We start from the raw sequence: 11,136 nt of genomic DNA on the forward strand, positions 1-11,136 counted from the left end.
TAGAGATCATGTCAAAATTTCAGCCCAATCAGAGTTACGGACCTCCGGGAATATAAGAAACGGTGAAAGGGCAGAATCAGGGAACACAGAAATAGAGAGAGACAGAGAGACAGATCCAATCTCGGAGGGGCTCTCGCCCCTCCCATGCCATGGAGACCAAGGACCAGAGGGGAAACCCTTCTCCCATCTAGGGAGGAGGTCAAGGAAGAAGAAGAAGGAGGGGGGCTCTCTCCCCCTCGCTTCCGGTGGCACCGGAGTGCCACCGGGGGCCATCATCATCACCGCAATCTTCACCAACAACTTCACCGCCATCATCACCAACTCTTACCCCCTCTATGCAGCGGTGTAACCCCTCTTTTACCTGCTGTAATATCTAGTTAAACATGGTGCTCAACGCTATACATTATTTCCCAATGATGTATGGCTATCCTATGATGTTTGAGTAGATCCGTTTTGTCCTATGGGTTATTTGATGATCGTGGTTGGTTTGAGTTGCATGTTTTATTATTGGTGCTGTCCTATGGTGCTCTCTGTGTCGCTCAAGCGTGAGGGATTCCCGCTGTAGGGTTTGCAATATGTTCATGATTTGCTTATGGTGGGTGGCATGAGTGACAGAAGCACACCCGAGTAAGTAGGTTGTTTACATATGGGATAAAGAGGACTTGATTCTTTAATGCTCTGGTTGGGTTTTACCTTAATGATCTTTAGTAGTTGCGGATGCTTTCTAGAGTTCTAATCATAAGTGCATATGATCCAAGTAGAGAAAGTATGTTAGCTTATGCCTCTCCCTCAAATAAAATTGCAATAATGATTATCGGTCTAGTTATCGATTGCCTAGGGACAAATAACTTTCTCGTAACAAAAAGCTCTCTACTAAACCTAACTTAGTTGTGTCCTTATCTAAACAGCCCCTACTTTTTATTTACGTGGTCTTTATTATCTTGCAAACCTATCCAACAACACCTACAAAGTACTTCTAGTTTCATACTTATTCTAGGTAAAGCGAACGTTAGGCGTGCGTAGAGTTGTATCGGTGGTCGATAGAACTTGAGGGAATAGTTGTTCTACCTTTAGCTCCTCGTTGGGTTCGACACTCTTACTTATCGAAAGAGGCTACAATTTATCTCCTATACTTGTGGGTTATCAAGACCTTTTTCTGGCGCCGTTGCAGGGGAGCCATAGCGTGGGGTGAATATTCTTGTGTGTGCTTGTTTGCTTTATCACTAAGTAATTTTTATTTGCTGTTCTTAGTTGTTTTCTATCTTTAGTTATGGGTAGGAAACGCAAAATACCAAAAAAATTAGTTGTACCTACTGAACCAATGGTTGAAGAACCACTCAAAATCTATCACACTCCTGAAGCTTATTACTTGGATCATCTTTGATCCCTATGTGCTCGTGCTGAAACCCCAACTAGCTTAGTTGAGGGAAAATCTTTATATGAGCATGCTTGTTATGTGCGACACCGCATATCTGAAAAAGGGAAACATTTACTGGAGCAAATTCATCGTTTGCAATGCTATGCTTGGAATTTATGCGAAATATATGATATTACTTGTTGTTCTGAAGACCCTAAGAAACACCTTCCCTACCAATGTTTGTTTAGTGATAATGGAATCATATCTTCTTATGCTAAGGGTGTTTATAATTACTATGATGTTCAACAAATTGAAGAATTTGTTGCTTTTAAGGATGCTTATGAAATTGCTTCTTTGATTGAAAAGTATGATGCTACTCTTCTTTGAGTATTGTTATGAGAATTATGCTTCTAATGCCTATGTTAAACCATATATCGAGGTCTCCTCCGCTGTCCAAGAAGAGACTAATATGTTGCAGGAGTCTATGGAAGAAGAAATTGATGAAACTGTGAGCTCATTGGATGAAAAAGATGATGAGGAGAGCGAAGAACAAAAGGAGGAAGAGCGGATTAGCTACCCATGCCCACCTTCTAATGAGAGTAACTCTTCAACTCATACATTGTTTAATTTCCCTTCGTGCTTACCGAAGGATGGTTGCTATGATGATTGTTATGATCCCGTTGATTCTCTTGAAATATCCCTTTTTGATGATGCTTGCTATGCTTGTGGCCAAGATGCCAATATAAATCATGCTCATGGAGATGAACTTTCTATAGTTCCTTATGTTAAACATGAAATTGTTGCTATTTCACCCACGCATGATAGTCCTATTATCTTTTTGAATTCTCCTGACTACACTATATCTGAGAAGTTTGCTCTTATTAAGGATTATATTATGGGTTGCGTTTTAATATTACACATGATGATTTTGATGAATATAATATGAATGTGCTTGCTGCTCCTACTTGCAATTATTATGAGAGAGGAACTATATCTCCACCTCTCTATGTTTCCAATACGATAAAATTGCAAGAAACTGTTTATACTATGCATTGGCCTTTACTATGTGTGAATGAATTGTTCTTTTATGACATGCCGATGCACAGGAAGAGAGTTAGACTTCGTTGTTACATGATATATGTTACTTTGTGCTCACTACTAAATTACAAATCATTGTTAATTAGAATTGGCTTTGATATACCTTGGGATCCGGGTGGATTCATTACTTGAGCACTATATGCCTAGCTTAATGGCTTTAAAGAAAGCACTGCTAGGGAGACAACCCGGAAGTTTTAGAGGGTCATTTATTTCTTATGTGTGCTTTTATATAGTTTAAAAACAAAAAATAAATAAAGAGGGGAACCCAAAAATTTTCAAAAAGAAAAGTGAAAGTGAGATAGACGAGCATTGTGAAAGTGGGGGACGTCCTTGAACTTTGTTCATGCCCATGGAAACTTTGTGAATCTTAATTACAGAAACTTTTCAACAAAAATAATTATCCCCTTGTACAATTCCATTGTATTATAAAAATAATGTGCCAAGGTTTTCCTTTAGGATGTTTACAATGCTTGTTGGTTTGTACGGTGCAGGATAGAAACTTTGGCTGTAGTGCGCGATTTTACATTTTTTGCTGGAATGGCAATTGGCTTTGATTATTTTTGCACTGTCTTTCTATACAAATTTTTTACTTTTCCTAATTTTGGTAGAGTTGTTGGAGTACCAGAGGTATGGTGAATGTTCAGATTATTACAGACTGTTCTGTTTTAGACAAATTCTGTTTTTGATGCATAGTTTGCTTGTTTTGATGAAACTATCGAATTATATCAGTGGATTAAGCCATGGAAAAGTTATACTACAGTAGCTATAATGCAAAAAATATTAATTGGTTTGCAACAGTACTTAGAGTAGTGATTTGCTTTATTATACTAACGGATCTTACTGAGTTTTCTGTTGAAGTTTTGTGTGGATGAAGTGTTTGATGATCGAGAAGGTCTCGATATGAGAAGAAGGAAGAGAGGAAAGAGCTCAAGCTTGGGGATGCCCTAGGCACCCCAAGTAAATATTCAAGGAGACTCAAACATCTAAGCTTGGGGATGCCCCAGAAGGCATCTCCTCTTTCTTCAACAAGTATCGGTATATTTTCGGATTCGTTTCGTTCATGCGATATGTGCAATGACTACAAAAAAATACACTTCCGCGATGATACGTGTTTGTCACAGTAGGTCGTGTTTTTGTCATGCATGTACATCCATGATGATTTTATGACAGAATCAAGATAGTCATACCTGTGCTATCGTAGAAGTGTTCCATGACATTACCAAAATTATCATCACGGAAGTGTGCACTTCCATGACGATAAATCGCGCGTCACAGAAGTGCTTTCATCAAGGGTGACCGACACGTGGCATCCACCGTAACGGAACACCGTTAAGCTATAGGGTCGGGTTTTGGATCCGATAACCCATTAACAGCCCTGACCAATGGGGATTTTCCACGTGTAAAATCATCATTGGCTGGAGGAAACACGTGTCGGCTCATCGTTGGGACAGATGTCATCCACTCATTGGACAGAAGGCGCCTATGATACGTCAACACGTGGCACGGCCCAGCAGAGGCCCATTCCTGTGAAAAGGCCAGCCCTTTTGACTTGGTCAAAAGGTGGCGGGCCGACCCATGGAAAGCCTGTTAACGGCCTGTTCGCATATAGCCCATTTACAGCCAGCTAACCCAAGGCCCGTTACGCCCTATCTGAATTTAGCCCAGTAGCGTCATCTGGGCCATCCAATATGATTCCAGCCCGTTTTCACTTCTGGCCCATGTATGGCCCATGACGTCTTTCGGCCCATATGAGGCCCTATGTAACTCTTGGCCTATTAACGGCCCGTGATGAAACTGGCCCGTAATGAACAGTGTATCACTTTACACCCATTAACGACCCGTGGTGAAAATGTCCCATAATGAATAGTGTATCACTTTATACCCATTAACGACCCGCTATTCCGTTGGGCCATTTCCAACCCATGTTATCTTTCGGCCTTCTTAGAGCCCATTTATTCTTGGGCTCATTTCCAGCATTCGTTTACTTACGGCCCGTTACTGTCATTTTCTGCTTGTGGGCCAAATTCAGCCTGTGGTTACAGTCGGCCCGTTTGTGGTCCATTAATACGTTGGGCCATTTTCATAGCATCATCAAATACGACCTATTAATGATGGCCCGTTATGGTCGGCCCATGAATGGACGATTCCAACTCTAGCCCGTTTACGGCCATAATGCGGCCTGTTATTGGCCCATGTTTGGCCAATCGATCATACGGCCTGTATAAGCCCCATTGATGATACGACCCGTAGAAGGCCCATTGTTTCTACGGCTCGTAGAAGGCCTATTGTTTCTACGGCCCGTAGAAGGCCCACTGTTTCTACGGCCCATAGGAGGCCCAGTGTCACTACAGTAAATATTAGCCCATGGTTATTGTGGCCTAGTTTTAAAAAATAGGTTATTGCAGCCACTAGCAAACCGCGGAAAAAGAACTACACTGACTACAAGCAAACAAATAAACAATACAACAAGGAAATAAATAAGCAAGCAACTTATGCCAGGCTATCACGGCTATTACACATATTACATCCACTGGGCATCAAAGTTCGCCACCAGTGCAAATATAGGGAACAAAGCAGCATATAAATGCCGCAGCAAAACAAGTCCAGAACTGAAACCACTTCAGAAGAGTTCAAGAAACAATATCCTGGGTACCCATAATGCTGGCAAGATGTTTAGAAAGCTTATTAACTTTCTCTTGTTTGGCGCTTAAATCCTCCAGCGCTTGCTGTTGCACAAGAAAGTATGCATCTGAATTCTGCAGGGACTTCCTCAGTCCTTCGGCTTCTTGCCGCAGCACAACTGACTGATGCCTTTCATCTTGTAGCTAAGACTGAAGAAGCCGAAGTGATTCAGGCAGCGAGTTCGAAGAGCTTGTGCCAGCGGTACTAGCCAGTAACTCGAACACTACATCAATGCAGGACTGTGGGGTTTTCTCACTGTCTACAAGATTGTTTTTATCACCTTTCTTAGAGACCAACAGGGTTGTCTCACTATCTTGAACCTTATCTGCATTACTTTCTCTACCATTGCATAGTGGGGTGCTCTTCTCCAATATTCTGTTTGCATACTGCAAGAGAAACAAGCAGACACATCACAGGTTTAGCTTGTAGTATACGAAACTCATTTTGGTAAACCGGTTCAGTAGTAAGGTGGACAGGATAACAGCATGAAACAAACATATATCTATGTACTATGGTCACTGTATTGTCCATATCATTCTAGTTTATGTTCCCTAATCAAGATAGAGACACAGTTCAACTCATATATTTTTAAGACACAGCAGCATAGACAGAATATAAGTGTGAGAAACTACACATCATTGGCAGCACTTGTAATGTGCATCACATGAGAACATAACTGTTTATACAACTTAAACTGATATCAACATAGAGCAAGAAGTTAGAACAACAATCCAATTAAAGAAATAGGTTTAAAACATACCTGTTGTGCCATTGGAGTTTCAATTGGATCCTTCAAATTCGAAAGTAGTTGGTATGAGTAAATACAGTGATGCAACAACAAAGGAGTATGGACCATAGCTACAGAATCTAACCTGAGAACAGTTGCTCTTCTGCTTTAAACGTGGAGTTTGGGTTAGCTGTGGTGGTCTTCGTGCTTTGGGCACTGCAGTAGCTTTACAAACTGCTCGTGTGGGGGTACTCTGTGGTGGACATGGTGCTTTGTCAACTATAAGTGGGTTACTATCCGTTGGGGTTGCGGTTAGATGGGTTGTAGCTGGTTCTCTGCCCAACGGTGTAAGTGTGCAATCTGGAAGAGTCTCGATTATGTGTGGTGGGGCTAGTTTGTGGGCCATTACAACCATGGTTCTATCTGCATCGATGGGTAGCATTGTCTTTTGTGAAGAACGGGTTTTTGCTCCCTTAGATACTGCCATCACCCCCTCCAATTCAAATGGCTGATAAACAAGAAAAGAAATTGAACGTACATACATTGTATGATAGACAGATGTGGTAATTCACATATATGTTGTCTAACCAAACAAGACAACATGACACAATTTCACATATATGATGCCTAACTAAACAGGATAGCATGACACCATTTCAGATATATGATGGATACCTTAACAGGATATAATGGCATAATTCAACATATGATGAGTACCTAAACATGATGACATGACAAAACAATATGATGTCTTTCTAAAATAGGTTGGGATGAAATAATTCACATACATGTTGTCTAAGTATACAGGATGGCATGATATAATTGACATAATTGATTCATATACTAAGCAGCCGGCATTCGCATGTATGATCTCTAAACTAAGCAGATAGAATTCAATATTGTGCATATGATGTGTAAACTAAGCAATGCAATACACCATATGCATCATATCAGAAATATAAACATTGCAACTTAGAGCATACACCTCAGGTGGGATATAGGACCGGTCATCTGTCTCTGAATCCTCCTCCGAGGAGCTCCCTGTAACCATCGAGATATATGCTTTAACAGGTACCATTGCCTGCTCTGAAGACCTTGTTTTCACTCCAGATTTTTCCATAACCGGCTCAAATGGCTGATACACATGAAGAGTAGTTCAATATACACAGATTGTCGACAAATGGAATATGTAATGAAAAAAAGATGGCATGAGATAATTCACATATATGATGCCTGGCTCCATGGCGGTGCATAATTCACATATATGATAACTCACTGAAAAACATGGCATTGCATAATTCACATATCTGATATAGAAAGCAAACAGGAGGCATTCACACAAAGCATGTCTAATCTAAGTAGATGACATGGCAATGCAAGACACCATATGCATGATATGAGCAATATAACCCAGCCAAGTTAGAGCATGCACCTCGGGGGGGATATGACTGGTCATGTCTCTCTGAATCCTCCTCTGAGGAGCTATCTGTAACCAGCAAGAAATCTGCATCGATAGGTAGCACTAACTGCTTAGAAGACCTTGTTTTCACTCCAGATTTTCCCATGACTGACTCAAATGGCTGATGCATAGGAAGAGTAGATGAATGTATAAACATTGTTGACAAATGGAATACATTATGGAAAAAATATGGCACGATACAATTCACATATACGATGACTGGGTAAACAGGATGGCATTGTATGATTCACGTATATGATGCCTGGCTAAAGAAGATGGCATTGCATAATTCCCATATACTCCCTCCATTCCTAAATATTTGTCTTTTTAGAGATTTCAAATGGACTACCACATACGGATGTATATGACATATTTTAGAGTGTAGATTCACCCATTTTGTTCCATATGTAGTCACTTGTTGAAATCTCTAAAAAGACAAATATTTAGGAATGGTGGGAGTATGATATAGAAACCAAATAGGTGGCATTCACACAAAACAAATCTAAACTAAGCTGATGACATATAAGATGTATAATGTAAGCAATGCAAGGCGCCATATGCATGATATGACCAACATCAGCATGACAGGTTAGAGCAAACACCTCAGGTGGTAAACAGGCGTGGTGTTGGCTCCTTCTGAATCTCCATCTGAACAGTTATCTTCCTCTGGAATACAATCTGGAAATGCAGGAGGGGGGGGGGCACTTCGCCCACCATGGAGTGGCGTCTGCATGACATTATATTCGCACATAATGGTCTTCTCTTTTTCTCTACATGTTCAGTATGATTGTGTACAATATCTGACATGCATAATAGAAAAATAGTTAGATTTTGTAAGGCCTAAGGGGTGCATGAAAAAATCAAGGCTGATGGTAGCAAACGAGTGGATGGATCCAAAACTAATGATAGCAGGTAGATTATAGCTTCAGTTTAAAACGATGGACAATGGATCATCTATTGTTTGTTGCCCACCCAACATGAACCACATAGAAGACCCCAGATGAACCAGATAGTAGACAGATACTATTCGTTGCTGGCTCGATATGAGAACCATGGGTAATTCAAAACTCAAGATTGAACGATAAAGTAGGAGGTAATAATAACCGATGTATAACATAAGCAAACACGAAAGACTGCGACCTCTATTTCGGAACTGTGTAGTCCTCAGGTTCATCTGCTCAGTCGATGATGGTAATGCAGTTGGCGTGGCTACCGGCAATGGGGAAGATGATCCGAGGCGGTGAAAGGAAGTCTGCAGGGGGGATCTCTGCTGTAGTGAATGCTTCTGTCGATGGTGCACCTCAGGTGGGGTGGATGACGGCACAGCAGGAGCAGGATATAACACACAGAGTTTTCTTTGACGCCTATCTGAAAATGAAGTAAATATGTAAGGGCTCCTTAGAATTGGAGGATTCTATAAACGCAGGGACAGGAAAAACACAGGAATAGGATAGGAATGCACGTGCAAAATAGAGCATTTGGAAACATAGGATTTCAGTCAGCCTGGGTGTTTGGCTCACATGAATTGGAAGAACAGAGGAATGGAGAAACAAAGTGATGCGACGAGTGTACAACCTCTTTGGCATAGCCTTGTGGATCTCAACATCATTGGGTTGGACGTGGAGGATGGTGATGATGCTGGTGTGACTATTGGAGGCGGGGAAGAAGATCCGAGCCTCTGGAAACGGCGCCGAGGGTACTAACGAAGCTATGTACCTAGGGTAGGGTCATGGATCTGTCCAAGATACCCTCGCCAAGGACACCTCTAAAAGAACCAGAAGCAGTCGAAGAAAAATCATCGTCCACTCGACCATAAAGCTATGTTCCACTCGACAGTCTTGAAGACACTCGACGATACAAGAAACCACTCGGAGTGTAGAAGGCCTAACGTCACTCAGGATGGCAACGATCGGTCATTCACTCTGTAACCTTAAAGATCATTTATATCTCTTTGTTACTAGCGTTACTAGTAATGCCCTGCCTTAATGTACATTGAACCCTTTGTAACGTGGGCTGGCTGGGGTCCTGGCGCACTCTATATAAGCCACCCCCTCCTCCAGGACAAGGGTTCGCACCCCTGTAACTCACACGCATATATCCAGTCGACCGCCTCCGGGCTCCGAGACGTAGGGATGTTACTTCCTCCGAGAAGGGCCTGAACTCGTAAAACTCGCGTGTACAACTCCTCCATAGCTAGGATCTTGCCTCTACATACCTACCCCCCATTCTACTGTCAAACTTAGAACCATGACAGTTGGCGCCCACCATGGGGCAGGTGTCTTAGCGACTTTTTGGAGAAGTTGCAATTTTTCCGATCCCCTTCATCATGGTTTCAGGCGGAGGTTTGGCTGAGGGCCGCGAGATCCGTCTCGGCACGCTCGTGTTTGTCGCCGACGACTCAGCTTGGCTTCAGGAGGCTCCACTTGACATCGATGCACTCCCTGTCCGCGGGGCAACGCACTTTCGTGCGTGCGTCCGCGGCGTCCTCCTGCGGTAGCCGTCGACCCAGTATCGATCGGCTCCTATGGCTTCCCCCCTTCCTGCGGCCCGCCGGAGCAAATGTTCCGGTCGATTGAGGCTTCAGCTGTGGGTGAAGCATGTGGTGGCTCGCCAGTTGGCCACCCCTCAAGTCGCGGCAATCGAGCCCGACAAAACCCTCTACGGCATGTTCGATCTGTCGACTGGCTCCGTAGAGACTGCATCCGAGTGCGATAGCAGCGACCCCGCGGCAGAAGTTTTGATGGTCAATGGACCGCGTAGTCGTCCTGGCTTCACCCGTGAAGACGGAGGTGATGGGGGCGGCGATCCATCATGTATTCATGAAGAGCACCGCCCCGAACCCCTCTCCTCACAGTGGAGAGAAGAACTTCGCCGCCGGAACATGGATGCACTTCACACTCCTATCGTTGGAGAAACCCCAGAGGCCCAGGCCTTGGAGGAGGCGCACCTGGCCAACTTGGCTGAGCGCACTCGACTGGAGAATCTCCAGCGCGCACTCGACAAGCGTGCTCGACAGCGTGCTCCTGAATCCAGTCGACGTCAACTCTTTCCGCCTCCGACTCAGGTATACCGAACTCCGATCCAGAATCTCGCAGCTGCAGCCCGGATAGCGGAGTCTATCCAACCTTCCCAGTCAGAAGCTGGTCGAGGTCTGGTGTAGATCCGAGCTTTGCTCCGTGCGGCAGGAGAGCAGAATACAACAGTATCTCAGTCGTGGAATAGGATCCATAGTAGGTCCGTGGTTGCAGACACAGTTCAGTCGGCTCACAGCCCAAGATCGCCCCCGAGGCGTGAGGGGCGTGGAGACCGACGAGATCAGTACAGAAACCGTGAGCAGTATGATCACCGAGTTGATCACGATGATCGTCGTTGAGTGCCCACACCTCCCCAAGGAGTGGGTCGTACGTGCCTCGGCAACATGATGACAGACGCCCTCACAGTATGGGGCGAGGGATTCCAGTCGACCCCAGAGAACCAGGCTTTGATGCGAGATCTATTCTTGTTCAAGGCTTGGCCGACAAAAACAGGGCTCACCGAGAAGGTCATGACAGAGATCTACCAACCAGCAGAAGAGTGTATGTCTCAGGTCCGGAGTGCTTCAGCAGAGCCATCAGGGCTGCAATGATTCCCCCCAACTTCAGGTTGGCGACTGGAGTCAGTAAGTTCACTGGTGAGTCCAAGCCTGATACTTGGCTTGAAGACTACCGAGTGGCTGTCCAGATTGGTGGTGGCAATGATGAAGTGGCCATGAAACACCTTCCTCTGATACTGGAGGGCTCGGCTAGAGCATGGCTGAATCAGTTAGCTCCAAGC

The sequence above is a fragment of the Triticum urartu genome, chromosome 7 (genome assembly GCF_003073215.2).
Source record: "Triticum urartu cultivar G1812 chromosome 7, Tu2.1, whole genome shotgun sequence".
Classification (NCBI taxonomy): Eukaryota; Viridiplantae; Streptophyta; class Magnoliopsida; order Poales; family Poaceae; genus Triticum; species Triticum urartu.